This window comes from Lithobates pipiens, unplaced genomic scaffold, assembly GCF_037356315.1.
Source record: "Lithobates pipiens isolate NorthernLeopardFrog02 unplaced genomic scaffold, aLitPip1_a1.2 Scaffold_8, whole genome shotgun sequence".
NCBI classification, from domain to species: Eukaryota; Metazoa; Chordata; class Amphibia; order Anura; family Ranidae; genus Lithobates; species Lithobates pipiens.
In genome coordinates, this window is record NW_027507903.1 from 268,919,913 (window position 1) to 268,947,179 (window position 27,267).

The 27,267-nt window shown below is 41.8% G+C and overlaps 1 protein-coding gene across 6 annotated transcripts in view; it reads left to right on the forward strand.

The window, feature by feature from the left end:
* LIN7A (lin-7 cell polarity scaffold A) overlaps positions 1 to 27,267 on the forward strand; it is a 154,004-nt gene that overhangs the window by 1,062 nt on the left and 125,675 nt on the right. The gene's annotated exons all lie outside the window — the stretch shown is intronic.

The window sequence follows — 27,267 nt, forward strand, 5'->3', positions numbered from 1 at the left end:
GGAGGCAACCATAGCTCAAAGTCCTGAAATGGTGTTTTGAGGCATCCAGCCAGGGAACGCTCATTGTTTAAAATGATCTTGACATAAACAAGGGCACCTGTGTTGGCTGTGCGTGCATGGTCATTATTATTATTATACAGGATTTAGCACCGACAGTTTATGCAGCGCTTTACAACTTGAGGGTAGACAGTACATACACAATAAACTTTAATACAGTAGGAATCAGAGGGCCCTGTCATGATGCTTTTGACCCTAGTTTTGGAAACGCAAAAGTGACCAGTGAGGAAAAATCTAAGTTGGGCTATCAGTTCTTTCTCTGAAAGCCTGGGGCTATGTGCACAAATTTAGTTCCTATAGGTATGAAATCATTTTCCGATCCTATGAAAACCATCTGAACTGGGTAATGACTATCTTCTGGTTATAGGATATGCTTAAGACACGTATAATATGTAGAAAAGCTTCACGTTATATTGCAAAGGTAATTGTGAGGTAATCTTCTACAGTAAGTAAAAATAAATAAATATGTATTATTAAAAAACTGATTTTTATGATATTTTCAGCCAAGTAAGGCACTTATGATACTTCACTTTACTTCATGCATTCAATACTATAAGCAAATGTAAATTCTGTTTTTTTTTTTAATCTGTCAAATAACAGTGTATTCATTAATTAATTCACTAACTATTAATTTATTTATGTAAAAATATGCAGACTTATTTTTGCAAAGTCTTTGCTCTTGTACACACGGTCGGACATTCCGACGAAAAATGTCTGATCGGACCGTGTTGTCAGATAATCCGACCGTGTGTGGACTCCATCGGACTGTTTCCGTCAGAATATCCGACCGACAAAGTTTTAGAGTAGGGCTATAAAATTTGGCAACAACGTGATCCGATCAGACTTTGTCCGATCGTTTGTAGAGAATTCCGATCGGACAAAGTGTCACTCATGCTCAGATCAAATTCCTAGATCAAAGCTATTGGCTACTAGCCTGAATGTAGTCCCGTTGTAACTAAGTAACGTCACCATGTTCCGAACGATCGGATTTCCCGCCAACTTTGTCCGACCGTGTTTATGCAACATCAGTTTCGGATTTTGTTGTCGCAATGTCCGACCGTGTGTACAAGGGCTTTGAGTGTAGCAATACAGCACCCATACTGCCATGTTATAAAGGTTACTTCACCTGGGAGCTTTGACTCTAGGGGGGATTTACTAAAACTGGCGTGTACAAAATCAGGTACAGCTCTGCATAGAAACCAATCAGCTTCCAGGTTTTATTGTCAAAGCATAATTGAACAACCTGAAGTTAGAAGCTGATTGGCTACCATGCACAGCTGAAACTGATTCTGAATGCTCCAGTGTTGGTAAATCTTCCCCTATGTGGCCCTATGCAGTTGTCAGAGATTTCAGTTGAAAAACTTCACGGACCTGTGATTGCCTATTGCATATAACTTGGCAATGGCGGCACAAATTAAAAATAATTACCAGTCTTTACTTCAACTTTGTGCACTTGCCTTATAAGAAACCGATTCAGCTTCAATGCCACTAATCATCTTTAAACTAAACTGTAAAATGTTGGTGTATGCTTTTAAGGAAGAGGTGTAGCTGACTTCTGAAAATGTGAGTTCTCCGACTGTCATGCTGATCTGATGGCTTCAGTACTTTCTAAGTTGCTGACTTGAGACAAGTATGCAAATCAGAAGTTGTGACTTTTCAGATCTGAATGATTGTTTCAGGTCAATTTTGAAGCCCTTAGGGTACAGAAAAAAGAAGAGCCTCCTACTGTTGATTTAGTGTCTTCTGTACCCCCTGAATCCCATTTAATGTTCCTCCTTGAGGCCCTTTTGTGAATAAGAGCTGTCTAACCAGGATTATACACTTCACTATAGATTTTTCCTTCCACTGCAGGCGCTAACATATTTTTTTAATCCAGTGCCTCCTACCTATACTTTAAAATGTGTTGAAGACATTTTTAAAAGACGAGGTTAGCATTGGCAGCATTAAGGTTGGATTTATGCTACTTCTGTTGCACTACTGTCTGTTGAAGTGCACTAAATGCACTTGATCTGACATACATTGACATCCTTTTTTGTTTTTTTTACACACTACAGTGTTGCTGTATATGCATATTTTTAACTTGTTGCATTCATGTGTGAGTTTTTGCACACAGCAGTAGCCAAAGTACATTATTTTTCTTTCCTTAACATGCATTGTATACAGTGGGGGTTATTTACTAAAGGTAAATCCACTTTGCACTGCAAGGGCACTTGGAAGTAAAGTCGCTGTAGATCTGAGGGGGACATGCAAGGAAAATAAAAAAACAGTATTTTAGCTTGCACATAATTGGATGATAAAATCAGCAGAGCTTCAACTCATTTCAGATCTTCCCCTTAGATTTAGAGCGACTGTACTTCCAAGTGCACTTGCAGTGCAAAGTGGATTTGCCTTTCATAAATAACCCCCAGTGTGTCACGCAGTGTTTATATGGAGACCATTATTTTTATACCCAGAACACAGCAATGCAATGTATTTATGTGCCATTATATGTATTTATAACTGAGCCAATTTTGGCATGTTATTGTATTTTGGTTATCCAATGCAGCCTAATGCACATGGTGTGTCTTGGGCCCTTAGGCTGGATTCACACCTATGCATTTTTTGTGCTTTTTGCATTTTGCAGATCTGCTCTACAGAACGTGTTCCATAGGTAACTATGTTAAATGGACTGCAGTGCAAATCTGAAAAATGCAAAAAGCACTAAAACTGCATAGGTGTGAATCCAGCCTTAGAGTTTTTCATGGTATAGTTTTCCTTGAAGTGAAAAACATTATTGTTAAAACAGCAGTTCAGATAAATGATAAATACTAGAGAAAGAATACTTATCTCGGTGAATGGAGTATTAGACCGATGCTGAGCTGTCCCCCGCCGTCTTTGCACTGAAAATCGAGCCACCAAACATCGCCAATGGCTTGGTTTTCACAGATCCCTGACAGGAGAGCTGCTGACTGTCAGTCAGTGTCTCTCCCTCCTCTCTGCTTCTCCATGCTCATTGGAGAGCTGAGCTGGGGAGGGGTGGGGAGTGTCTGTTTTAGCATCTCAGCAGCTCGATGAGACTGCCATCAGTCAAGGCAGCTGGCGGATCCAGACCTGGAAGTCGGGGTGACGTGCTGCCTTGACTGATGTCAGTGACGTCAGTGGAGAGTAGACTTCAGACCGCTCTTCGCTGAAAATGGGTCACAGGAGTACAAAATTAATTTACACTCCTGTGACCCAGAGGAGAAGCCCAGCCTAAAAAGCTCATGCTGGACTTCTCCTGTAAACCTTCATTCACTGCAACCAGACAGATGTAAGCTGTTTTTCTTGTGCAGACTATTTAATGAAAGCTCTTATCTACTTGACTGTTATAGATAATTCAGTTTTTCTTGTTATTGGCTTTTTTAATCAGCTAGTAAACAGTGTTGTCAACCTACCAGATTAAAATTTACTGACCTAAAATGTACTGGCACAGCCAAGTTTTTACTGGCATTTCCAAAAGTTACAAAATTGCAGTTTTAAGTGTAAATTACAGTATTTAGGCTAAAAACAAATACAGTATGCAATTGGCAATGTGATTTAAGGTACATAACAAGGCAAAAAACATATTTTTATTTTATTTTCAATCGAATAAGTAAGTAGCTCAGGAACAGGAATCAGGAGGGCAAGAAAGTAAAATGGGCGACACACACATAAAATTGACTCTCACAGTAACATGGACAGCAGTGTAAAGCAGCACAGATGATGATGATGATGATGATGACGAGACCTCACTAACACAACACATCACCTCCTGAGTCACAGTGACAGTTTCTCTCCAAGCCAAGTGGTCCATCCAGTCCAAACAGCAATAACAGTTCAGGTCCCAGCCCGCCTTGTTCCCATACCGCAGACCCGCAATGAGGCTCAGGCCACTCTGCTTGGCTCCATTACACCATAACATCACACGACATGCTCAGGTGCCGCCTCCGCCAGAGCCACCCGATCAAACTGTAGCAGGCACTCGAATGGTCTCAGCTGGCTCCGGACCAAGCTGAGAGTCACAGCCATATGTTTTACTAACAACCTTTTACTTTTACTGACAGGAGAAAATGGTGTGTTTTTTTTACTGGCTGGCAGTAAATATACTGACGGTTGCCAACACTGTTAGTAAAGTGTGTCCCAAAATGTTACATCCATAGACCAAACAATATAGTACTTTAAAACATTATATAAACTATGTTACTAAAAGTATTGGGATCCCTGCCTTTACACACACAAGAACTTTAATGGCATCCCAGTCTTAGTTTGTAGGGTTCAATGTTGAGTTGGCCCACCCTTCGCAGCTATAACAGCTTCAACTCTTCTCGGAAGGCTGTCCACAAGGTTTAGGAGTGTGTCTATGGGAATGTTTGAGCATTCTTACAGAAGCACAGGCTGGCTCGCAGTCTCCACTCTAAATCATCCCAAAAGTGTTCTATCAGGTTGAGTTCAGGACTGTGCAGGCCAGTCCAGTTCCTCTCTCCCTAACTTGGAGGGGGCATCCTCAAACTGTTCCCACAAAGTTGGGAGCATGAAATTATCCAAAATGACTTAGTGTGCTAACGCCTTAATAGTTCCCTTCACTGGAACTAAGGTGCCAAGCCCAACCACTGAAAAACAACCCCACACCATAAAAACCCCTCCACCAAATGATTTTAACCAATGTACAAAGCAAGGTCCAAAAAGACATGGATGAGCAAGTTTGGGGTGGAGGAGCTTGATTGGCCTGCACAGAGTTCTGACCTCAACCCGATAGCACACCTTTGGGATGAAAGAGAGCGGAGACTAAGAGCCAGGCCTACTTGTCCAACATAAGTGCCTGACCTCACAAATGCACTTCTGGAAAAATGGTCAAACATTCCCGTAGACATACTCCTAAACCTTGTGAACAGCCTTCCCATAAAAGTTGAAGCCGTTATAGCTGCAAAGAATGGGTCAACTCAATATTGAACCCCACGGACTAAGACTGGGATCTCGTTAAAGTTCATGTGCATGTAAAGGCAGGTGTCCCAAAACTTTTGGTAATATAGTGTATATTTGAATGGGATTGTGTCAATGAGGTATTGTACAGTTTACAAGTTTTATTCTGCTTTGAATGCCCCATGACTATAGTTTGGACTATAAAGGGTCAATACTGATCTACTTTCTGTCTTTCTACGTTTATGTAACATCTTCTTCCAAGCTTTCTGCTTTCTACTGTACATTCCTATACTTTTATAAAATCAATTATTAATGGCATAGAAACACTTGGTGTTGCAACGCTGAGCTTTTTTTTTAACACTGCTTCACCACTGTTTATATTTTGATGTGAAGGAAAATCAATACGAGTGAAATCAGTAGGCAACTATCCCATCATTGGAAAATACTCAAAGCATGTGTTACATCTCTTAACTTGCCCTGGGTCTTTTTCCTATACATCATTGTAGACTTCCATTTGTAAAACTATTGCTACTGTTATTACTAGATACTAGGTCATCAGTAATTTGCTAAAAAAAAGTACCCAAGTATCTTATTTGAACATATTCTGTTTTGTACCCAGGCAGAATCATGGTACCTGGTAACAAGTAAATATAGTAGATGTCTAGTTAACCTATTAGACCTGTGTAATGCTGCAACTTTATGTAACAAATACACCCATATAGCTGATTGCCTACAATTTTTTTCATCTATTGACATACTGAGAATAAATCTGCGGAGCTTTAGCCTGGATTCACATCTGAGCTGCATGCGGCTCACAGCAGGGGTCCGGTGTGTCCCAGTTCACTGTTTCAGGTCTGATTTCAGCCTGAATTTTTGGCTGAATTCGGACCCGAAAATGGACCAAAAGACGCACAGGACCCGGACCACTGGAGCTGCAGCGGAGAAATGAGAACTGGCGTCATAGAGAGCCAGTCACAATCTCCTGGTATTGCGAATTGGATGCGTGGAAACCACATCCAATTCGCACTAGTGTGAACCCAGCCTTATGCCCCGTACACACGAGTGGAAATTTCGTCAGAAAAAGTCAGCTGTGAGCTTTTGGTCAGAAATTCTGATTGCGTATGTGCTCCATCTGACTTTTGCTGGCGGAATTTTCGCCAGCAAAACATTGAGATCGGGTTCTCTATTTTTCTGTTGCAAAAAGTTCCTATTGGAAATTCTGTTCGTTTGTATGCAATTCCAATGTGCAAAATACCACACATGCTCGGAAACAATTTGACGCATGCTCGGAAGCATTGAACTTAATTTTTTCGGCCGTCGTAGTGTTGTACATCACTGCGTTCTTGGCGGTCGAAGGTTCAGAGAACTTTTGTGTGACCGTGTGTATGCAAGCCAAGCTTGAGTGGAATTCCATCAAAAAAACATCCAAGATTTTTCCAAAGGAAATTCTGCTTCTGTGTACGGGGCATAAGTTTTTTCAAACTGTTTTATTTCAGCATTGAGGTCCTGAAAAAAGTTCCTTCTGGGCTCAGTTTGCATAAAGTTGTTCTTAATTTTTTTTGCATTGGTTTTCTGTTGCAATCCAAAGTCACACTGGTAGGCAAGCTTCAGACAAACTGTTTGGTGTGTAATTTGTGTGTCTGTATGTTGTTGGTAAAGACATTAGATTGTGAGCACTCCCAAGTCAGTGCCAAAATGCAATGGTTCAGTATTACTGTAGATCCACCAGGGGTACAGCAGAGAAAGTATGGAGCCCAAGGTTCCATATTCCAATGTGCTGAGGTCCAGCTAAGCCTTTCACAAGGGCATGTGCATGTCTATCTGTCCCTTAAAGCGGGAGTCCACCGGGACTCCGCGTTTTTTTTTTTTTTTTTTAAAGCCAGCAGCTACAAATACTGCAGCTGCTGACTTTTAAAATAGTGACACTTACCTGTCCAGCGTGCCCGCGATGTCGGCACCCGAAGCCGATCTCTAGGTCGTCTGTCGGGTCCTGCCGCCGCCATCTTGGGTATGGGAATCAGGAAATGGAGCCTTTCGGCTTCATTTCCCGGTTCCCTACTGCGCATGCGCGAATCGCGCTGCGCAATAAGGACGCTCCCCGCTGCCTCTGGGATCTGTGTGTTTCCCAGCAGGCAGCGGGGCACTTGCGGGAAGGGGCGGGCACTTGCGGAAAGGGGCGTAAGTTACGCCCCTTTCCGCAGAGAGCTATCCCGGAAGTGGGTGCAGTTACCTGGATTATCCAGGTAACTGCACCCCCCTCCCCCTGAAAGGTGCCGATTGTGGCACCGGAGGGGGGGGAGGGTTCCGATGAGCGGAAGGTCCACTTTAGGGTGGACCTCCGCTTTAAGTGTATGCCTGGGCTCCTTTGGTTGGACATTGGGCTTTCAATCTGATAGTCTTGTTTGGCAGCCCATCAGCCAACTTTAGTGAGCAAATGCAGTATACTGAAAACACTACTGCATATTGATGAGGGTGGCCTCTTGCATAATTTCCCTCCATGCACCCCTTGTAGTGGGGACCGATTTATTTAATCAAAAGATGGGTACTTACAAAACAAAGGGATTAACAAGCATCAAGCATGGAACAGATCGTATGAAACCATCGATCCTTGACAATGCCCTGTGGGAGGGTGAAACATTGACGATCTGTTCCATGCTTGATGCTTGTTAATCCCTTCGTTTTATAAGTACCCATCTTTTGATTAAATAAATCGGTTTTTGATTGTACTTCACTATTATTTCCCCCTTTTGTTTGCTTCTGGGTACATGTCTATTTGGCTTAAACTCTTCATTGAGGAACCCTGGATCTGCTGACCTGGCTTTCTGCATACCATCATAAAGACATCTATACCAAGCCTGAATTGACCCTCCAGACTGAAAAGCTGGGGGTCATGTTGATCTGGTGAGTGGGGACTCTCAAGGGGGTGTTGTGCACCTGAAGTTTTTATTCACTTTGGATTGGAGCACTTTCAGTGATTTGTTCTTGGACTTCATGTTGGTTCACCTTATATATAATTTTTTTTTTTCTCACATATGTTTGCGAGCTCTGTATTTATATATTTTATGGTTTTCAAGTGATTAGCACTTTGTGTATAGCAGCTGCAATTGTTTTCACATCATTGATTTTGTTTGTATGCCATCAGCGCAAGTTTATATTTAGTTTATATACATTTTCCACTTCCTGACCAGGCCATTTTTTGAGATACAGCATTGCGCCATTTTAAACTGATGTCCTTTTTTTTCCACAAATGGAGCTTTCTTTTGGTGGTATTTGATCACCTCTGCGTTTATTTTTATTCCTGCTATAAATGAAAAAAGAGCGTCAATTTTGAAAAAAAATTAATTCTTTTACTTTCTGCTATAAAACATTTCCACAAAAAAAAAGTGAAAAAAACAAATGTATTCATCGGTTTAGGCCCGATATGTATTCGGCTACATATTTTTGGTAAAATAAAAAATCACAATAATATTGATTGATTTGCACAAAAGTTATCACAAAATCGGGGATAGATTTTTGGCATTTAAATTGTTTTTTTTTACTAGTAATGGCAGCGATCAGTGATTTTTAGCGGGACTGCAACATTGCGGCGGACAGATCGGACACCTAACTGACATTTTAACACTTTTTTGGGAACCAGTGACATTATTACATTAATCAGTGCTAAAAATATGCACTGTTATGCCCTGTACACACGGTCGGAAAATGTTCAATGGGAGCTTATTGTCGGAAATTCCGACTGCGTGTAGGCTCCATCGCACATTTTCGACACATAAAATTTGAGATCTGGATCTCAAATTTTCCGACAACAAAATCTGTTGTCGGAAATTCCGATCATGTGTACACAATTTTGATGCACAAAGTTACACGCATGCTCGGAATCAACCAGAAGAGCCGCACTGGCTATTGAACTTAAATTTTTTTTCGGCTCATCGTACGTCACAGCGTTCTTGACGTTCGGAATTTCCGACAACATTGTGTGATCGTGTAAACCCTTGGGAGAAATTGATTGACCGAGGAGGAGCGGGCAGACAGGGGATCTCTAAGATATATAGGACCTTAATATCTTTAATGGAGGATGAGGCGATACCGGCTTTTGGGAGGTGGGAAGGGGAATTGAATCAATCAATCCCAGAAAAACTGAAAGGGAAAGTTATAGACTATACCCACTCCACTTCAATAGATACGAAGATCCAAGAAATGAACTATAAATTATTGGTTAGATGGTATTATGTTCCATCGAAAATGCATAAGATTAACAAAGACTTATCACCCCTTTGTTGGAGAGAGTGTGGGAGGGAGGGAACCCATGCCCATATATGGTGGCAATGCAGTGCAATCCAGTTATACTGGGAAAAGGTGGTGGGTTTAATTAAAGAGATCGACGGGAAGGAAATAGAACTGGATCCCTGGAAATGTTTGTTTCACGCGGCCGAGGGCCCTAGGGAAAAATATAGAAGAGCATTAACTCCATTTTTGCTAAACGCAGCGAAAGTACTGATCCCGAGATACTGGAAAGTAAAGGAAACACCCGGGATAAGAGAATGGTTTAGGGAAATAGATAGATTGAGGATTATGGAAGAACTAATACACCTTCAACGGGGAGCCGAAATTAGATTCCAGGTGACTTGGAGGAACTGGATGGAATTTAGAAAATCCTCAATATATCTTGGAATTATGGGGGATGGAGAGGGCATCTAGGGGAGGGAGATAAGATGCATATACTTCATAGCCCCCTATAAAATTTTTTTATTTATTTTTTATAGGGGAGGGAGGAGGAGAGGAGGGAAGAAGGGAGGAGAAGGGGAAAGGATCCTTTCCCCCCCTTGGTTCTCCCCCCTTTTTTTTTTTTTTTTTTTTTTTTTTTTTTTTGCGTGGGGGGGAGGAGATGGGGGACCCCTTGTTCTGGGGCCCTTTAGGGGGTTTGTCGGGGGGTTTTTTTTTTTTTTTTTTTTTTTTTTTTTTTGTAGAAGGGAGTGGGGATGGAAGGAGAGGAATCCCCACCTTACACAAATCACAAATTGGAAGTAAGAAAAAGCGTCACGTGGGAGGGGTAATAAATATGGGTAAGATAAAATCACAAAAGGATAATTCTAAACACATGAAGAGAGGGGGAGGGGGCGGGCTTAAAACCTTTTTTTTTTTTTTTTTTTTTTTTTTTTCTTTTCCCTCCCTCTCTCTCTCCTCTTCTTCTTCTCCCCTTTTGGGATATTTAAGATCGATCCGGTTGGGCACCCAATGTGTACTTTTTTTTTTTTGACTGTTTGTTTTTATGTGAATGTTGAAAACACTGGAATAACATGAATGTTAGTCAAAGTGATTTTTAAAAGTATGTATAAGGAATATTTTGTACTGTTCTTTTTGTAAATGTGGAAAACGAAATAAACAATATTTAAAACATTGTGTGATCGTGTGTATGCAAGACAAGTTTGAGCCAACATGTGTTGGAAAAAATCCCACGGATTTTGTTGTTGGAATGTGCGATCGTGTGTACGCGGCATTAATGTACAAATGACACTGGCAGGGAAGGGGTTAACAGGGGAGATCAAGGGGTTAAATGTGTTCCCTGTTTATGTTTTCTGATTGTATGGGGGACTGTGTGACTGGGGAAACACACAGATCCATCTTCCTGCATTGCAGAAAGACAGGATCTGTGTGATCTCCCCTGTCAGAACGGAGATCTGCCTTTTGTACACAGGCAGATCCCTTTTTCTGTCACTGTGGGGAACAATTGTGGGTGGCCGGCGGACATTGAGTCCGCCATAACCGCTGATTGGCTGCTCTACTGGCCAATGGGAGCGCGCGCGTGCCCACAAAAGTGAGTTACCTCACTAATTTACAGCTATGGCGATTTGTGGGAACGAGCCACTTTGCCACAGTATAATGACGGTGGCTAGTCAGGAAGTGGTTAAAAAAGCTGCCAGGCACCAGGATCTTTGGGCACACTGGTGAGCATATGGGTGCGCAGAAACCCATGCATGCTCATGTGTATGCTCATGACTGATGTATTGCTGACTTCTGGGCTGCCATGACCGTACCTGTCTCCCACGTTATAAATAAGACACAACCACTTTAGAATGGATTTAAATGGCCATAGCAGCCTTTTATTAACAAACACATTTTAAACAATACATCTTTTATCACATTCCATGAAAACAAAACTTTACCCTGCTAATGTACATCAATAACAAACAATAAGACCCACATAGTACATTTCATGAATATCTAAAAGGATTATTTAAATCCAAATGGAATCAATGAAATTGCAATATTTATTAAAACGAATAAAATTAACATTAAAAAATATTATTAAAATATTAAGACTTATTAATAAAGGAATTAATATCCCAGTCGACGTTTAAGCCAAAAGGCACGTAGGATTTCATGTAAAAAATCCATCTAGTTTCAAGCCTGGAGATGGCTCTAACTTTATTTATGCCCCTCCAGTGGGGTTGAAGTTTATCCAAAGCTACAAAAAGAGTCCCTTTAAGTTTTTGTTTGTGGTATTTAGCATAGTGTCTAGATAAATTATGTTTACTAAAATCACGCTTGATGTTAACCACATGCTCAGAAAATGCACATGTAGAGCTCTCTTAGTGCGTCCAATGTATTGTTTGAAGCATGGGCACTGTATCATATACACCACACACTGTAATAAATGACTCTATATTATATACTTTATTTGTCCGAGTTGATTGAAAATCTTCACACCTCCGCCCTCAGAACGAATTGATTTGGCAAATGTCACATCTTCTGCACGGAAAAAAACCCTTCATAGTTTGAAAAATAAGAGATGGTTTTAGTAGGATCTTGATAATGTAGGGCGGCACAGTGGTGTAGTGGTTAGTACTCTTGCCTAGCAGTAAGAAGCATCGCTGGTTTGAATCCCAGCCACGACACTACCTGCCTGGACTTTGCATTTTCTCCCTGCGCCTTCGGGCATTTTCTCCAGGGACTCCGGTTTCCCCCCACACTCCAAAGACATGCTGGTAGGTTAATTGGCTTCTGTCCAAAAATTGGCCCTAGTATATGAATGGAGACCTTGGATTGTGGGCTCCTTGAGGATAGGGCCAATTGTAGACACTCAGGGTGGACTGGTGTCTTTATTCAACCTTACTAACAATGTAACTAATTTTAATAAATATTGCAATTAATTTCATTGACTCCATTTGGATTGAAATAATCCTTTTAGATATTCATGAAATATACTATGTGGGTCTTATTGTTTGTTATTGATTTAAATAATTTTTGTATAGGACTGTAAAGGTATTATGTATACTATGTGTTGCTCCACTGAACTTCTTACTTGCTGTTTTGTAACCCATCAGTTCATTATAATTTGTGGCCACAAGATGGCGAAAATCATTCCCTTTATTTATATGGCTTCCTTTTGTTTTGTCCATTCAGCTTGCCTAGGTAGCCAGCTGTTAATATGGCGGCGCCTCCAGGTTTCCATCCCTTTGTTTGGAGCGGGCAGTACTTAAGATTGGAGCCGCAGAACTATTTAAACCCCAAACATAATGACAGCGTCACTTGGCCAATCCCCAGACGACGTCTTATCACGACGAAACGCGTAGGGTGGAGCCTGTGACACTGACTTAATTATGTTTTCTTTTAGGAGATTGATGGGAAGCGAGCAAGCAGTAGGAAGCCTGTGGAGACGCCATGATCTCCATTTTTTGATCCACATTGTTACTACATTTATCTTTGTATGACATTTCTTGTAGTGCAACCCATTTTGCTTAACAAATTATCTTTCATGAACGATTACACTATGGGAATAATTTCTGCTTTTGTCTTTTGAGTGCCATGATTATAGCTGCAACTGTAGACGCCGGTATAGGTTCCTGGGAGACCTGAATTTCCCTGTGCCTGGTGAGACTACCTTAAGGTGGTCATCCATGGTCGGTAAGGAGTATTTATACTGACCCGGGTGTGTTATCATCTTGGATATAGGACCTGGTTTCACATACCTTCTTTTGGATTATTATCTTCACACTTTATTTGGACTTTTTTGATTCTTCCTTTTTTTTTTTTGCACTGTTTTTTATTGGAATGGAATTTTGTTTTCTTGTTTTTTTCTGTTCTTCAGTGATTTGTAAAACAGTTTTTCATTCATTCATTTTCATATTTGTTATAGACTTATTTTTTATGTTTTATCACTTATTATTTTCACTCATTTTATGTGGTATCTGTTTTAGTTTTGTTAGGTGAGAACTATTACCTTCATGCATCAGTTGATTCACATTCAATCTGATTTTCCTGTTCACTAGCCTATTAGAAACTATTGGTTCCTTACTCTGTAGTATTTTTGTGTGCGGTATCCACCTTAGTTTTCTCATTTGAGAGTTTGTTCACCATTACATTTTTCGATACAAGCATTTTTTTCCCAATTTTATTATATTAGCGCTGCATCTTTATTCATCACACTGCATTTGAGTTCTTGTATTAGACTTTTTGATGCTGGCTGCTTTTATTATTTATTTTCAATATATTTTGTTTTATTTCTAGTGCAGTATTAACCTTTGGGTTTTGTTTATAATAATATAACTATAACTTAGTTCTTAGTCATACCAATGGTGCAGAGCTGTAGCCAAACCTGGGTTCGGAGGTTAGGGGGATAGTTGTTCTCCGGGATTACACTGAGGCTCCCCATCCCTCCATCCACTCTGCCCCTGGACCCAACAAACCACTCACATCCATGGCAGCATTGGCCAATGCAGATAGACACCCAAGAGGATCCTTCCACCTGAGGACAGACATGTTCTTACAACCATTGAGACCTGTGGACAGCTTTTGGCTTACTGAGTTGGCAGAATTCATGTAAGTTTTAATTGATGTTCTCAATAAATCATTTTTAATAATCGAACTTTCAGAGGCTGTCATCAACTTGCGATATTGAGAACATTGATGTTTTTCTCACATATATATTTAACAATAATTAGAGTCTTAGCGCTTTATGGAACTTTCTGCTGTAGCAACTTCAATATTCTCCTTCCCAAGAGTCATTTCCAGCAGCTAAAACTCATTGATTTGTCATCTAAGTCTCTACAGCAGGCACCTGATCATTTTTGTTGTTTATTTTCCTATTTATGTAAGGCTACCAGTGAATATTATTTGAATATGACCTGCACAAGCAGAGGGACATCCCACCCAGCTACTGACTAGGTCAGCATTTCGTGTCATTGATGTACCACAACTACGTGGGACAGCAGGCAGGAAATGTTGACTAAACTTAATAAGTAAATACCAGCAGACAAGTGTTGGATAAAAAGTGTCGGTTCACACTGAGGCAGCACGGCTTGCAGCGCGACTGCCTCAGGCGACCTGGACACGACCGCTGCGGCGACTTGCAAAACGGCTTCTCTATAAAAGTCAATGCAAGTCGCCTCAAGTTGCCCCCAAAGTCGTACAGGAACCTTTTTCTAAGTTGGAGCGACTGATTAGAACGGTTCCATTGTACAGAACGGGACGTGACTTGTCAGGCGGCTAAGTCGCCTGACAAGTCGTCCCAGTGTGAACCGGCACTAAAGGCCGTGGTTGTTTATTATTGGTTTCAAATGTTTATAAATGAATTAAATCGATGAGGTTCACATATCATATATAAGCTTAAAGCTAACTTTAATATATATTTTATTTTATATATACATATATGTATATTTTTTTATTTTATTTTTTTAAACAAAGGTGACCTTGCCACATAATAACAGCCGTGACAGAAAATAAATAAGGTGGGGGTGGGGGGGTGGGGGGCACAGCTCCTCTTCTTAGGCAAATAACCCGCTGGCTACGGAACCCCTTTTTATAGCCCTAACTAGCTTAGTTCTATCCAGTTTAAACAGTTTTTTTCCCAGGCTTTTACACGAGACGTCACCTGTACCCCTCTCTAAGCCACGTGAGCCTACTATGTTCCCCCTGAGAGCGCCAGGCTCTGCACGGGGAACTTGAAACCGCTGCTCCCGCCGCTCTCTCATGAGGAAAAGGGGGGGCAAGAAACTGCCTTACCGCTTTTCCTATCATTTGTAACAAATCTTCCAGCCCTTCTCCTTAAAAAATATATATATATATATTTTTTGTCCTAGGTCAATGTACACTAGATAATATGTTCATGCTATATGAATTAATATTAATAATACCAGTAATTAAAAAGTAACAAGTTAAATATTTTATGAACAGTTGACTGCCAACTCTCGTCTTTACAGAAAAGCACTTTTTATAGTTGGCTATGCATCAAAGCAGTTGTTTATGGAGTCCTACATGTAGTGCTTTAGAATTAGCATATACCGTTTATCCTGAAATGTCACCACATGCATAATCCTCTTTTTCTCTCCTAATGCTAAGTAATTGACATGACATGCATTTATGAACCAGCATTTCATATATGCGTCCTTGTGGAATTATTTACTGCTTTCACTATATTTCCAAGTTTAAGAATTTCTTCACACAATAGACAGAAGGTTATTTATTGATAGAAAGATTTGTTCTTTTATAAATGTTACCCTGACATTTTCTTCATGTATTGAGCACATCTAAATATAAAGAGCTGTATATCCTATCTGTAGTCACTATTCTGCAGACTGCTAAATACCAAACAACAGCAGATTAACAAGTAGTGATATACATGTACAGACACACTATGTACACTATCTCACAAAACTGAGTACACCCCTCACATTTTTGTAAATATTTTATTATCTTGTATAACAGTGTAAATTTGCTGTCCCCTCAAAATAACTCAACACACAGCCATTAATAATAATAATAATAAACCACTGGCAACAAAAGTGAGTACACCTCTAAGTGAAAATGTCCAAATTGGGCCCAATTAGCCCCTTTCCCTGCTCAATGTCATGTGACGCGTTAGTGTTACAAGGTCTCAGGTGTGAATGGGGAGCAGGTGTGTTAAATTTGGTGTTATCACTCTCTCATACTGGTCACTGAAAGTTCAACATGACACCTCATTGCAAAAAATTCTCTGAGGATCTGAAAAAAATAATTGTTGCTCTATATAAAGATGGCATAGGCTATAAGAAGATTGCCAAGATCTTGAAACTGCAGCATGGTGGCCAAGACCATACAGTGGAACAAGACAGGTTGCACTCAGAACAGACCTCGCCATGGTCGAACAAAGAGGTTGAGTACACGTGCTCAGCATCATATCCAGAGGCTGTCTTTGGGAAATAGATATATGAGTGCTGCCAGGATTTCCGCAGAGGTTGACGGGGTGGGGGGTCAGCCTGTCAGTGCTCAGACCATACACCGCACACTGCATCAAATTGGTCTGCATGGCTGTCATTCCAGAAGGAAGCCTCTTCTAAAGATGATGCACAAAAAAGACCGCAAACAGTGTGCCGAAGACAAGCAGACTGAGGACATGGATTACTGGAACCATGTCCTGTGGTCTGATGAGACCAAGATAAACATATTTGGTTCAGATGGTGACAAGCGTGAGGAGTACAAAGACAAGTGTATTACAATCAAGCATGGTGGTGGGAGTGTCATGGTCTGGGGCTGCATGAGTGCTACCGGCATCGGGGAGCTACAGTTCATTGAGGGAACCATGAATGCCAACATGTACTGTGACATACTGAAGCAGAGCATGATCCCCTCCCTTCGGAGACTGGGCCGCAGGGCAGTATTCCAACATAACAACCACAAACACACCTCCAAGATGACCACTGCCTTGATAAAGAAGCTGAGGGTAAAGGTGATGGACTGGTCAATTATGTCTCCAGACCTAAACCCTATTCAGCATCTATGGGGCATCCTAAAACAGAAGGTGGAGGAGCGCAAGGTCTATAAATCCACCAGCTCGGTAATGTCGTCATGGAGGAGTGGAAGAGGACTCCAGTGGCAACCTGTGAAGCTCTGGTGAACTCCATGCCCAAGAGGGTTAAGGCAGTGCTGGAAAATAATGGTGGCCGCACAAAATATTGATATTTTGGGTCCAATTTGGACATTTTTACTTAGGGGTGTACTCACTTTTGTTGCCAGCAGTTTAGACATTAATGGCTGTGTGTTGAATTATTTTGAGGGGGCAGCAAAATTACACTGTTATACAAGCTGTACACTCACTACTTTACATTGTAGCAAAGTGTCATTTCTTCAGTGTTGTCACATGAAAAGATATAATAAAATATTTACAAAAATGTGAGGGGTGTACTCACTTTTGTGAGATACTGTATATATTTTCAGCCTTCACACATAGGTGTTTACCGATGTATTAGAAAGGAGCATTTACAGCAGGGGTGCTCAACCTTTTGAAGAGCGAGGTCCACTTAAGTAATTTGGTAGCCATCCGTGGGCCACAATGGAATGAAGCGATTCAGAATTTCCTATTTTTTATTATTAAATAGAATAATGAACGTTTTCCTCCTGCCACCACTGAATGCCATTGGGAGGGAGAGGAGGAGAAGACAACTTTTAGTAGTTACAAGAGGAAAATTGAGAGGATCAGTTCCTGTATACGCTGTCCCTCCTATCTAAGTATAAAACAGAATGAGACAGGGAGGTCACACATGTCCCCCTATAGCATGGGGCAGGGTCATTATTGATCCCTGACCAGTGGCGGTGTGTCCATAAGGGTGCACGGGCACCGCCCCCTCTCTCCAGCCACCCCTCTAGCACCAATAGATAGATTAATGCAACACATGAATCTATCTATGGCCGCCACTGCCACCCCATATTCAGGCGCCCGGCCCCTTTTCGGGTGTCCGGCGCCTGAGTTACAGCGACAGGGTTTTTTTTTTTTTGAAGCACCCGATTAGAGCCATAGGCTATAAAAGGCATCAAAAAAGGCGACCTGTGAGGGCGCTCGCAGGTCACTTGGCTGTGTTAGAAATGCAAATGAATATTTGCTTTCCTAACACTAAACCGCCATTCAGGTGCTCGGATCTGTTACTCGTCACCTGATTGGCTGAAACGACAGGTGCTGTGATTGGATGCCTAGGAGTCCTATCATAGCAGAGGGCGGGAAGAGAGGACTGGAGAAGACATCGAGGAGCTGTCCCACCGCCACCGAGACAGGGTAAGTACAGACGGCGGGCTGGGGGCACACTGACAGCATTTGATATGGCACAGTGGCTGCGTTTGATTGGGCACAGTGGGAGCATTTGATGGGGCACAGTGAGGCTGCATTTGATGGGAAACAGTGAGGCTGCATTTGATGGGCACAGTGAGGCTGCATTTGATGGGCACAGTGAGGCTGCATTTGATGGGGCACAGTGAGGCTGCTTTTGATGGGGCCAGTGAGGCTGCATTTGATGGACACGGTGAGGCTGCATTTGATGGTCACAGTGAGGCTGCATTTGATGGGCACAGTGAGGCTGCATTTGATGGGCACAGTGGCTGCATTTGATGGGGCACAGTGGCTGCATAAGATGGGCACAGTAGCTTCATAAGATAGGCACAGTAGCTGTATTTGATGGTACAGTGGCAGCATTTGATATGGCACAGTGGCTGTGTTTGATGGGCACAGTGGGAGCATTTGATATGGCACAGTGGTTGCGTTTGATGGGCACAGTGGTGGCAATTGATGGGCATAGTGGCAGCATTTGATATGGCACAGTAGCTGCAATTGATGGGCACAGTGGGAACATTTGATATGGCACAGTAGCTGCGTTTGATGGGCACAGTGGCTGCATTTGATGTTACTGTACAGTGGCTGCGTTTGATGGGCACATTGACTGCGTTTGATGGGCACAATGGATGTGATTGATGGCACAGTGAGGCTGCAATTGATGTGTTTTTTTTCCAGAATTTTTCAGTTTGTTTGCACCCCCCAAAATATTTTGAGCACCAACTGCCACTATCCCTGATGCTACACCAGTGGTTGGGGGGGTGTGGTAAAAACAGGTCTCAACTGTGGGGTTTTAGTGTCCCCCAAACAGCAAATAAAAATGAGCTCTTACTGTCTTGAGCCTCTGTAAGGCTACTTTCACACTGATGCACTGCAGTTTACCCAAACAGCAGGTGCAGCACAGTGCACCTGTGGTTTCCTGCAGGTTAGCTGCGCTTTGCAGAATTCTATTACATCTTGCAGGTGTGGTGCACTTTCTTAAAGTGCACTAAAATTACTGCATTCCGGAGTTTTGGTGAACTTTCAGAAAGTGCACCAAACCCACATGAATAATATTAGAAGTGTGCTGCCCTGGTTTGAGGTCGAGGGCCACACCAGAAGGCTCAGGGGGCCACATCAGGCCAGTGGGTTAAGGTTGAGCACCCCTGGTTTACAGGCTAAAAGTAAACCCATCACCAGAGTATTCAGGAGCAGAGCTTTTGGGCAGAAAAAACACTTGACATGTGTAAACGCATCTAAACTCGCTTAAATGCTAGAAGCATTTAGCGCTTGAGCATTCATTCATTCCAGTGGCCAGAATAAATAATTATTCCAAAAGTGCCTTTACACGGACAAGAAATTTAATGGCATCCCAGTCTTAGGCCGTAGGGTTCAATATTAAGTTGGCCCAGCCTTTGCAGATATAACACCTTCAACTCTTCTGAGAAGGATGTCAACAAGGTTTAGGAGTGTGTCTATGGAAATGTTTGACCATTCTTCCAGAAGCGAAATTGTGAGGTCAGTCACTGATGTGGCCTGGTTGACAGTCTTCGCTCTAATTCATCCCAAAGGTGTTCTGGACTTTATGGACCTTGCTTTGTGCACTGGTCCAAATAATTTGGAGGAGGGAGGATTATGGTTTGGGGTTGTTTTTCAGGGGTTGGGCATGGTGCCTTAGTTCCAGTGAAGGGAAAACTTAAGGCATCAGCATACCAAGACATTTTGGACAATTTAATGCTCCCAACTAAGGTTCCTAACACACATTTATACATTTACATACAAAGGCCAATTAACCTACCAACATGTCTTTGGAATGTGGGAGGAGACACAAGCAGGCACAAGAACATGCAAATTCTAGGCAGGTAGTTCAGTGGTTGGGATTCAAACCAAGGACCCTAGAGCTGCTAGGAAGAAGTGTTCACCGCCACTGTGCTGCACCTCTGTCAGACATTGTATTGCTGTCTCTGTCCTTTTAAGGAGGATTCACTCTCTCATTTGGTCCTGATGACCATTGTCTCCAATACAGAAAGTGATGGTTTTAAATTGTCAGGAAGTGTGCGGGCATCTTCCAATAGGCAAATCTGTTTTGGTTATATACTATGCAAATTTCAGCTGGTTCCTCATGAGCCGACTGGAAGTCACTGTTTGGGTGGCCCTGTCATCACTTTCTTGCCCGACATCCTTCGACTGAAAAATTGAAGGAGCTCTACTGTATAGAATGCACTGATGAATCTGTTCGATTGATTTATTTTTTGTTCGGCCCGCAGTCTGAAAGAAATAATTTAATAGCTTATGGCCAACTTAAGAGGGGGAATCCCCTTCTTTGGAGAGATCTCCTCTTACTTTAGCCTGCCCCTGGGGCAGGAAATTATAATAAATCTCCCTCACAGGACACGGAACTGTTAACCATTCACTACTCTATCTAAAACTAAAAAAAATGTTTTTTTGTCTTTGCATGCTTTTTAATTGTATTTTTATAATATGATACATGTAGTGCCAGCACAAATATGAGCATTTTTAAGTGTGTTTCTTTCTTTTTCAACTCATCTAGCCAAGTCCAGGCTTCGATCTTGCATAACACTATATCTGTTTTTAGGTGTATTCTCCAAAAGGCTTCATACTTACAGATTTTAGATGGCTTCTCCTGGTCATAGTCCACCATACTCCTAATCATTTAGCAGCTATTTGGGCATTTACAAATCTATGGTACCATCTGACAAGAGAAAGCTTCCTCTTTAAAGACCAACTTCGGGCAAAAGAAATGTTTTCCCATGCAGTATGGCTGTGTCTGCACTGCATGGGTCAGATGCTCATTTTTGTCTAGGGATTTGTAGAAAGCTTATACTCACCCAATCCTCTATTCTACCTGAAAAAGGTGCTTCCCCCACAGTCTAGCAGTAGACTGTTGCTGACATCTTCATGTCCAGAGCAGATCTTTGGGTGTGATGACATCAGGAACAGTCCACCACACAAGATCACTAGGCCACAGGGGGGTGCAGGAGCCACAGGGAGCGGCCTTGTAAGGGGAGGATTGGAGGATTAGGTAAGTAAATCTCCATTCTCCAATCCCCAAGACAAGAACAAGCAGTTAACCCGTGCAGTATGGGTCTGGAGTTGGGCTTTAAGCATTTTGTCTAAACCTTTAGAGCTTGCTTGCAGTAAAATTGTGTTTAGAGCAGGCAAGATACTGACAATTAAAATAGCCTACTCATTTCTTCAGTTAGCGTCAAATATGACTTATCATTTGAACTTGTTTCAGCATGTCTGATTACATTAATTTATCACTTACACTGTCACTAAATGGTATGGTGTCTGTGTGTGTTTATATGTAATTTTAAATGATTTACTTCTGCAATAAATACTTATCTTATGCAATAAAAAGTAAGTTTAGCTTTAATATAGTTATAAAATACGTGCAACAGTTTTGTCATTTTAATAACTTATTATGACATTGTTCTTTCCGATTATTGGTGAATGAGCCATTCCCTATGTAGAATACAATGGGAGTACGTGTCCTCTTTTAACCAGTATATATACTAGAATGAAATTTGTGGAAACCCTCTGCAATTAAAGTTAGTAAATGGGTAAGATCAAGTAGGGGTTGTACCATCATCCAGAAATTTTAGAAATAGAGGGGTTGGGAGCCTGGTGCCCAGCCAGGTCTCACCAAAGAAACATTGAATAATGCTGTCAGAAAACCCCAGCTGAAGAGGTCTCTTACCTCTTTCTGACATTTGGTTTATTGTTTCGTCCTAAATACATTTTTTGTCCCAAGTTCTTTGTTTCCGTTCAGACTATTTTGTGTAAAATTTACTCTGGGAAAACTCAGTTTGTGGTTGAAAATTCAGGAAAATCCCACCTTTTAGCAGAAGGCTTTTTCTGAACATTCTTGCATAAACATGTGGATTAGGTTTGCTTGAGGCTCCATGGTGTGCTGTAGAGTGTGTAAGGGAAAGAACCCGTTAGAACCCAGTTTAGCTACCATCAAGATTTTGAAATCATTTTTGTCACCAGAGGCACTTGAAAACACAGAATTTTCAGTTAATCAGCCAAAAAATATATGGCAGGCACATCAAAAGGAAAGGTGTACAAAGTTGAAAATTCTTCGGAAGGTTTTATTTTTTTGGAAAGGTGGCGTGGAATGGGAGGTTACTAATTCGGATGAGCCCCCAATATCTCCTGATACTGGATCATGGATATTCATCATCGACCATATGCTAAGTATGTTTGAGGTCATACAGCACCACTTAGCATATTAGGGTTCTGAAAAGGTAGACCAAAGCACCCTGAGGAAGTAGGAAAAACTGTTGTAACAGAAGGTAGGGAAGCTCGGAGGAAGCAGAAGGAACAGTGGCAGATGAAGTAGCAGAATACCTATTAGGAACATAAGGTAAACACCCCTCAAAAACTGCCTAAGGCGGAACTAAGCCAGTTGTGTGTGCTCTAACTGAACTGGTGACATGAACTGGTCAATTGCCTGGTTACATAAGTGATAAAACGTACAGAACCATGGTAGCTGCAGATCAGACATATGCTAAGATGGCAGCTTCCTTGGCGGTAAATTGTAGGAGGGTTTTACTTTCAATAGATTTTTATTGAAATAACAATGAAATACAGAACAACAGCAGATCTGTGCTCAAGGTGATAGCTTACAACAATGAGTTTCACATAGATAGAGAGCAAAGCATAAGGTTTGCTAAAACAAGTCTAGTATAATTGAGATGACTAAAGTAGGCATACAGACTAGTATACAAAAAGAATATCACGAGAGATACCTGCAGGGGTACATAACAACACTTGGGTATAAGAACCCATAATTCTAGCAGCTAAACAGTAGTGGAAGACCACTCGTGTCCGACACGCCAAATGGGATCACACTGTGTCGGACACCTGAAGGTTCAGACCCAATAAAAACAAAGAAAAAAGAATACCATAAGCCTGCAAATAACCTATCAACTGGTCTAGGTAGGGAAAAAAAAACCTTTACCTAAGCGAGTGAAAATAACTCGTATCAGGTAATTAAAGAGCTATTTGAACGAAAGAAAGGCAATTGCCATGAGAAAGTCATTAAACACATTTAGCATTGTAATGTTGTACTCTTATAGAGTATAGAAACCCATTGTTGAACCTAGATACGGTAGCAAAGAGAGCACTTGATATAGAAAAATAGTAAAGAGAGAGAAAAGATGAAGAATAGAGAGGAGAAGGAAAAGTAGAGATAGTAAGGAACAGTTGAGATAGAAGATACTAACGAAATGGACCGCTCTCACGTGGCTCATGGTCATTGCTCAGGAGTATGAAGACATTTGGTGGTGTATCTGATCCACGGATCCCATGTCGCTGAGTGTTTATCTACCTTGTCAAGGAAGATGCTCACTATCTTTTCTTGAACCATAATCCATGATATTTTCCTTTTTACCAATCCCAAGGAAACAGTGGGCTGCTTCCAGGCCCTGGCAATGGTAAGTTTGGTACCAATGAGAATAAATCTAATGAGATGTTGTGTTAATTTTGGAACACCCTGTAGAGGGAAATTTAGAAGGGCTATTTGATGCGTTTTGTGGATAGGCAAGGTTGTGATCTTCCGGATAATATGGAATACCTTATTCCATAGATTTCTAATTTTGGGGCACTCCCACCAAATGTGTACCATAGAGCCAATGTGACCACATTCGCGAAAACAGAGGGGAGAAGCGTTCGGGTATATTTTGGCTAGTCTCAGAGGAACCATATACCACCTCATAAGAACCTTTAAGTTAGCTTCAATAAGAGTTGTATTGAGTAAATCTTTAGCTGCCGCACGAGTTGCCATGTGCCAATCGCCTAAAGACCATTGCTGATGGAGATCATTTTCCCATTCCCGCATAAAAAGCGTTTTAGATTCTGTTTGGACAAGCGCACGATAAATCACAGAAATCCCCCCTCTCTGCCCCATGGCCTGGCCACCCCAAAGTTCATATTCAGTAATTGAGAGAGGAGAGCCTGAGGACAATCCTAGAGATTTGAGGAAATGAGAGATTTGTTGGAATCTGAATTTTTCCGAGACTGGCATGTGCAGTTTCCTCAGACAATGACTTAGAGAAAAAGGACCTGAGGGGGAGACTAGGTGGCCAATCCTATAAATGCCCTTATCGAGCCACCAACGAAATGCCTTAATGTCCTGGCCCGGAGGAAATAGAGGGTTCCTGAAAATGTGAGAGAGGGGGTTCCAGTTGGAGGTAATATGTGGATTTGCTTTCATGGAGTCCCAGAGAGCAATTGAGTGTGAGAGTGTAGGTGCTAGTATGGCTGGTCTGATCTTAGGTGCACACCAAAGAAGATAGTCAAGTGTAAAGTTGGGTACTGCCTGTCTTTCCATATTTACCCAATCCGGGTGAGCGGTTTTTAAATAAACCGTAGATAATTGGGAGAGTTGTGCCGCCTTATAATACCAGAGAATGTTGGGGACCCCAAGACCCCCTTGATTTTTCATACGGAACATAGTTTCCTTTGATAATCTGTGGCTTTTGGATCCCCAAATAAATTTCATAATTCTGGACTGAAAAATACGGATACGGTCCTTAGGTACAAGGATAGGTAGAGACCGAAAAAGATACAGAATACGTGGGAGAAGTGTCATTTTAACTGAATTCACCCTGCCTAACCAAGATAATTTAAGTGAGTCCCAAAAGACGAGATCTTCCTCCAATTTGCGAAAAGTCGAGGGAAAGTTAGCATTGTATAATTTGTCAATGGAGGCCGTCAGGTGTATTCCTAAGTAAGGGAGGGAAGAGTCTGACCATGTGAACTTGAAGCTAGATTTTACTCGGGAGACAAGTGATAATGGAAGGTTAATGTTAAGCGCGGAGGATTTAGCATAATTGACCTTAAGGCCCGAGATTTCACCAAAATCATTGAGAAGTCTGCAGAGAACTGGGAGCGATGTGGTTGGATAAGTAATAAAAAGCAGAACGTCATCCGCAAACAAGGCACATTTATGAGTTTGTGGGCCACACCGTACACCTGTAATGTCTGGGTTCGCTCTAATCGCTACTGCCAGAGTCTCAATGATCATGGCAAAGAGCAGGGGCGATAAGGGGCATCCTTGTCTCGTGCCCCTGAGAATCGGGAAAGGGCTGGAATAGTAACCCTGCATCTTAATTTGGGCTTCTGGGTTTGAGTAGAGGGCGTGAATGATATTCATAAATGACTTACCAAATCCCCATCTTTCCAGGGTAGAAAACAGGAAAGACCAGGATACCGAGTCAAACGCTTTCATAAGATCAAGAGAAAGGAGACAACCCTGTTGGGGGGGTCCCCCATCCCACTTTGAACCCAGGAGCGAAATTACGTCCACTGCCCTCCTAATCTGATCTGGTCCCTGTCTTCCCGGGATAAAGCCCACTTGGTCAGCATGAATATAAAGACTGATGAAGTTAGAGAGTCGATTAGCTAGGAGTTTCGTTAGGATTTTAAGATCATTATTGATCAAGGATATCGGTCTATAATTAGCAACACAACTGGGATCTTTTCCCGGTTTAGGGATGACCGTAACGAAAGCTGAGTTCAGGGCTTTATCCAGGGAAGAACCAGACCGGAGGTGATTAAAGAAGCGTGCTAAGTAAGGGGCCAGGACATGAGAAAAGTGTTTATAGTAATGAACAGAGAACCCATCCGGCCCAGGAGCGGAGTTGGTCTTTAGATTTTTGATGACCCCTTCTATTTCCTCAGCCGAAATCGGCGCATCCATTTCATCCCTATGGTGACCTTTTAAATTAGGGATTTGTATCGATTGTAGAAAAGAGTGGACATCATCAGGAGATGAGCAGGCTACCTTGCTACCGTAAAGAGAGAGATAAAAGTCGTGGAAAGCGGCCAATATTTTACGGGGATTCTGAGAGGGAGAACCGTCTTTCAATCTTATCTTGGGAAGAGAAAACAGTCTGGTTTTGGGGGTTAGTCTTTTAGCCAGTAATGTGCCTAATCTGTTACTTTGATGATAGAAGCGTCCCCCTTCCCATCTGAGATCTTTTTCCGCTACAGCTGTTAGTGCAAGGTTTAGATTGGTGCGGGTAGCATTAAGTTGGTCAGCAGTGAGTTTAGAGGGATGAGCTTTGTTTAATTTGCTTAAGGAGGAGAATTCCCTCTCAAGCCTGTCTATGTCTACTTTGCGAGCCTTGCGAAGTCTAGAGGAGATTTGAATAAAGGTACCCCTAATGGTGGCCTTATGAGCCGCCCAGAGCGACGAAGGGGAGATGTCGTCCACGTCATTGAGGTGGAAATAATCCTGTATGTGTTTCTCTATCTCAGTCACATGAACTGGGTTACTAAGTATGGAAGCATTCAGTTGCCAATGAAATCCAGATCGCGGGAGTGAGCCACCCTGGAGAGAGAGAAGAACCGCGGAGTGATCCGACAAAGCAGAGTCTTTAATAATTGCCCTTTGAACCAGCGGAATATGTTGTTGGAGGACAAAAAAGTGATCGATTCTAGCGAAGGTTTGGTGAGGACTAGAATAATGAGTATAGTCCCGAGTTCTAGGATTAAGTTCCCTCCATATATCGACTAGACCATAATGAAACAGTTGTCTAGCAACTTTCAGACTCTGCTTGGTCGGACGGACCCTATCCTTTCCTGGGGGACGTGATTTGTCAACACCACAGTCGAACGCAAGGTTAGAGTCCCCACCATAAATGACAATACCTTCTGTTATTGGAGCCAGGGTATTGAACATGGATTGAAAAAACTGCGCTTGTCCTTTATTCGGTGCATAGTAGGAAATAAGAGAATAAATTTGATCATCTATGAGAACCTTAACAAGTAGGAATCTGCCTCCAGGGTCTCTAAAAATGGAGACCTCCGAAAACTGAACCCCACGTGCAAAGAAAATAACCACCCCTTTCGTTTTATTGTCAGCGTTGGCTAAGAAAAATTTGGGAAATTTGGCATGAATGAAAGATGGTTGGTACGATTTAGGGAAGTGTGTTTCTTGAAGGAATAAGATATCAATTTTTTGGCCGTGATATTGTTGAAATTTTTTTTTACGTTTGACCGGGGAATTAAAGCCTTGGGCGTTATGAGAAGCTAGGCGTAAGGAAGGACCATCACTGGGGGGATTAGCCATGGAGCAGAGAGGTACCGAAGGCAGGAAATCTCTGTAAGCCTACCTTCGCGCTAAATGCCAGATGCGAGTTCCAGAGAATCCATGAAATCCACCAAGCGTCATTTTGTGTGTCACAGGTGAGAGGGTCCACTTCTAG